Raw genomic sequence first — 5000 nt, 5'->3', positions numbered from 1 at the left:
GAGCCCTCCGCATTTTGTGGGCAGATGAATGAAGTCGTTTGACAACGATGCCGGAGCATGGACAATTGACCTCACGCACCTCCGCACTTCTCGATCGATAAAGTTCAAGGTGTTCACCGTCTGGGACGTTATCGCCAGACTGTAACTCCACCTCGGGATGAAGTGGAATCGTAGCATGAACACCTTTTGCTGAGGCTTGAGCCTTGCCTTGCGGAGCCGTTCCAAGTTCTCCCGGACCGCATTTCTTTGAAGCTTGCAGGTACCCTGGGGGCCTATTTGCACCCCCAGGTACTTCGTCCACTCGCCAGGACGGATAACGGGAACTGGATCTTCTCCAATCGTCACGAATGGGGAGGTCCGAATTCTCGTCGCGCTCGTTCTGCCTCGGGTGTGGGTAATCCCGAGGGTTGTACATTTCTTTTTCTGGAGCCGGAGGCCTCTTTTCTTCAAAAATTCACTGGTGGTTTCCATCAGGCTCTGTAACCCTTCAGGCGAGTTGCCGATCAGGACTAGATCATCAGCGAAAGCCAATGCCTTCACATTGACTCCCTTGATGTTATAGCCCAAGCGATCAGGCAGCTCGTCCAACAGTTCGTCTATCACCAAGTTGAAAAGAAGAGGGTCATAGTTACTCCCGCCGTTTACCCGCGCTTGGTTGAATTTCTTCACTTTGACATTCAGAGCACTGGGCAGAAATCACATTGCGTCAACACCAGGTGGCGGCCATCGCAATGCTTTGTTTTAATTAAACAGTCGGATTCCCCCGGTCCGCACCAGTTCTAAGTTGGCTGTTCGACGCCGGCCGAAGCGAGCCGCGAGACCCGCGTAGCTGCGGCACTCCACGGCCAGAGACCGACACAGGTCCAGGCTCACGACCCGCCCTCCGGAGAAGGCAGGCCGTTCGCCCAGTCCGGTACAGTCCCGTCGCCCGCTTCCTGCCACAGCCCGACCGGCCCAGCCCTTAGAGCCAATCCTTTTCCCGAAGTTACGGATCTAGTTTGCCGACTTCCCTTACCTACATTGTTCTATCGGCCAGAGGCTGTTCACCTCGGAGACCTGCTGCGGATATGGGTACGACCTCGCACGAAACTTACACCAACTCCCTCGGATTTTCACGGGCCGACGCGGGCGCACCGGACACCACAAGAGACGTGGTGCTTTGCGGGGCCCAGGTCCCTATCTCCGGGCAAACCGATTCCAGGGTCGCCGCCCCTTACCAAGAAAAGAGAACTCTCCCCGGGGCCCACGCCGACGTTTCCGAGTTCGCTTGCGTTGCCGCGCCAGGCGCCGGAGCGCCGATCTCCGTGTCGAGGTTCGGGAATATTAACCCGATTGCCTTTCGGTCCGCCGGGGCAACGACGAGCATCGCCCCGCTTCAGAACGGCATTCGCCTATCCCTTAGGGTCGACTGACCCATGTTCAACTGCTGTTCACATGGAACCCTTCTCCACTTCGGCCTTCAAAGTTCTCATTTGAATATTTGCTACTACCACCAAGATCTGCACCGGCGGCTGCTCCACCCGGGCTCGCGCCCTGAGCTTCGACGCCCGCCGCCGCGGCCCTCCTACTCGTCGCAGCGTAGCGCACCGGCGTGCTCGCACCGCCGCGACGGCCCGGTATAGGCCCGACGCTCCAGCGCCATCCATTTTCAGGGCTGATTGATTCGGCAGGTGAGTTGTTACACACTCCTTAGCGGATTCCGACTTCCATGGCCACCGTCCTGCTGTCTAGATCAACCAACACCTTTTGTGGGCTCTCATGAGCGTCGCGTCGGGCGCCTTAACCGGGCGTTCGGTTCATCCCGCATCGCCAGTCCTGCTTACCAAGAGTGGCCCACTTGGCACTCGCATTCCATGCCCGCCTCCAGCCGAGCGAGCCGGGCTTCTTACCAATTTAAAGTTTGAGAATAGGTTGAGGACGTTTCGTCCCCAAGGCCTCTAATCATTCGCTTTACCAGATAAAACTGCGACCACCGAGCGCCAGCTATCCTGAGGGAAACTTCGGAGGGAACCAGCTACTAGATGGTTCGATTAGTCTTTCGCCCCTATACCCAAATTTGACGATCGATTTGCACGTCAGAATCGCTACGGTCCTCCACCAGAGTTTCCTCTGGCTTCAACCTCCTCAGGCATAGTTCACCATCTTTCGGGTCCCAACGCGCACGCTCTCGCTCGACCTCTCCGGCAGAGCGGACGAGATCGGCCGGTGATGCGGCCGTCCAGAGAGACGGCATCTCACCTCCGCCGGACCGTGCCGACATTCACTTTCACTGCGCCCATGGGTTTCGCACTGCCCCGTGGCTCGCGCGCACGTTAGACTCCTTGGTCCGTGTTTCAAGACGGGTCGGGAAGGTGGCTGACGTTAGCCGCGGACCCCGTGCGTCTCGCGCGGCGCTGCCCACCCGCAACCGACACGCCGCAACTGGGCACTGAGCACAGTCCCCAACCGGCGACGCACCGGCTCGGACGGGACGCCCGGCCCACGAAGGGCAGACGCGGCGATCCCTCCTCGCCCGGGCGACGGGCCGACGTGTCCGCGCGCCTATAACACCCACCCGGGGGCGGGCTACCTTGCGCGCGGCCTTCTCGCCGCCTCCCAGACGGTCGCGGCCTTCGCACGGCGCTAGTGCGCTGGAGCTGCTCGGAGGACAGCGCGAACGACGGGCCGCAAGGCTCCGCACGCCCACACGCTCCGCTCGGCTTCAGCTGAAAGCGTCGCGCGACTCGACAGGCCCTCCCGTTTGCCTCTCGACGGTTTCACGTACTCTTTAACTCTCTCTTCAAAGTGCTTTTCAACTTTCCCTCACGGTACTTGTTCGCTATCGGTCTCGCGACAGTATTTAGCCTTAGATGGAGTTTACCACCCGCTTTGGGCTGCATTCCCAAACAACCCGACTCTGGGAAGACTCAGAGCGCGCGCCCTCGCCGCCACCATGGGCCTGACACCCGCACCGGGACGAGGCCTCGATCAGAAGGACGCGGGCGGCGAACGACGTACGCGCAGCGAATTCCTTACGCCACAATTCCACGCGCCGCAGAGGCGCGCGGATTCGGCGATGGGCACTTCCCACTTCACTCGCCGTTACTGGGGGAATCCTCGTTAGTTTCTTTTCCTCCGCTTAGTAATATGCTTAAATTCAGCGGGTAGCCTCGTCCGACCTCAGGCCGATAATCCAGTGCCTCGTTTGCGAGAGACACGCGCGCGCCACCGAAGCTCGTGCGAGCGCCGCGCCCGAACGCGAGCCGTGCTGCTCCGGGCCGGGATCCTCTTCGAGGCCGACTCGTAACGAGACGCACGCCGCGTTCGGTTTCGCGCGCTGACACTGCGTTCGTGCTGTCCTGGGCGGGACGACCGTGGCAACGGCCGACACCGCACCGGCCCGACGCGTCGCCGCGCGGGAACGTTACAACGCGACCCTGAGGCGGGCGTGGCGCCGGGATTGACCCGGTGCCGCAATTTGCGTTCAGAACGTCGATGCTCAATGTGTCCTGCAATTCACATTAATTCACGCAGCTAGCTGCGTCCTTCATCGACTCGCGAGCCGAGTGATCCACCGCCAAGAGCCCTCCGTGACTTCGTCAGTTGGACAAGCGCGACCCAGCCGGATTGCACAGTCGAAAAAAGCGGTGGCCGAGCGGTCGCCAGCCGTAGGCGACGCATGAAGCCAGCCTGGCACATGGCCACGGCACTCGGCGCAGAACGAAACAGGGTGACCGAAGTGCAATCGCGTGCGCCTCAACAGCGACGAAGGGCGTGCGCGGCCGCCAAGATACGGAGCCTTCTCCACCTGTCGAACGCACGACCACTCGATCGGCGATCGGCCGGTAATGATCCTTCCGCAGGTTCACCTACGGAAACCTTGTTACGACTTTTACTTCCTCTAAATGATCAAGTTAGATCGTCTTCTCGGACGCCGGCGCGGCCGTTGCCGAACGCGCCAGGTCCAATCGGAGGACCTCACTAAACCATTCAATCGGTAGTAGCGACGGGCGGTGTGTACAAAGGGCAGGGACGTAATCAACGCGAGCTGATGACTCGCGCTTACTGGGCATTCCTCGTTCAAGGGAAACAATTGCAATTCCCTATCCCTAGCACGACCGGGGTTCAGCGGGTTACCCGGACCTTCCGGCCTAGGCGGCGACACGCTGATCCGGTCAGTGTAGCGCGCGTGCGGCCCCGAACATCTAAGGGCATCACAGACCTGTTATTGCTCAATCTCGTGTGGCTAAGCGCCACTAGTCCCTCTAAGAAGTTCAACGCCGACCGATAGGGTCGCGTAACTAGTTAGCAAGCCAGAGTCTCGTTCGTTATCGGAATTAACCAGACAAATCGCTCCACCAACTAAGAACGGCCATGCACCACCACCCACAGAATCAAGAAAGAGCTCTCAATCTGTCAATCCTCACTGTGTCCGGGCCGGGTGAGATTCCCCGTGTTGAGTCAAATTAAGCCGCAGGCTCCACGCCTGGTGGTGCCCTTCCGTCAATTCCTTTAAGTTTCAGCTTTGCAACCATACTTCCCCCGGAACCCAAAGACTTTGGTTTCCCGCAAGCTGCCGGAGGGGTCGTCAAAGTAACGCCCCCCGATCGCTGGTTGGCATCGTTTATAGTCAGAACTAGGACGGTATCTGATCGTCTTCGAACCTCTGACTTTCGCTCTTGATTAAAGAAAACATTCTTGGCAAATGCTTTCGCAGTCGTTCGTCTTGCGCCGATCCAAGAATTTCACCTCTAACGGCACAGTACGAATGCCCCCGTCCGTCCCTCTTAATCATTACCTCGCGCTCCGAAAACCAACAAAATAGAACCGAGGTCCTATTCCATTATTCCATGCACCATTATTCAGGCGAAGCGCCTGCTTTGAACACTCTAATTTTTTCAAAGTAAACGTCCCGGCCGCCGCCGACACTCAGTCAAGGGCACCGGCGGAGCGCCGGGGGAGAGGGCCAGGTGCGGCCAGTGCACGCCTTGCGACGGACCGGCCGCCTGCGCCCAACGTCC

General features: G+C 59.3%; 2 non-coding genes and 1 pseudogene across 2 annotated transcripts in view; all 3 read right to left on the bottom strand.

Moving 5' to 3' along the window:
- LOC145915676 (large subunit ribosomal RNA) overlaps window positions 1-3167 on the bottom strand; it is a 5311-nt pseudogene extending 2144 nt beyond the window's left edge.
- Window positions 3168-3411: 244 nt separating this feature from the next.
- Window positions 3412-3565, bottom strand: LOC145915656 (5.8S ribosomal RNA). Its single transcript, XR_014404015.1, has one exon. It is a non-coding gene; the product is annotated as a 5.8S ribosomal RNA (ribosomal RNA).
- A 260-nt stretch (window positions 3566-3825) lies between these two features.
- LOC145915546 (small subunit ribosomal RNA) overlaps window positions 3826-5000 on the bottom strand; it is a 1824-nt gene continuing 649 nt past the window's right edge. The window contains exon 1 of the ribosomal RNA XR_014403913.1: window positions 3826-5000. This exon is cut by the window's right edge and continues 649 nt beyond it. This is a non-coding gene — a ribosomal RNA (small subunit ribosomal RNA).

This window comes from Ascidia mentula (genome assembly GCF_947561715.1).
Source record: "Ascidia mentula chromosome 2 unlocalized genomic scaffold, kaAscMent1.1 SUPER_2_unloc_2, whole genome shotgun sequence".
In the NCBI taxonomy this organism is placed as follows: domain Eukaryota; kingdom Metazoa; phylum Chordata; class Ascidiacea; order Phlebobranchia; family Ascidiidae; genus Ascidia; species Ascidia mentula.
Note: the sequence above shows the minus strand (reverse complement) of the source record. Positions and strands in the feature narration are given on the sequence as shown.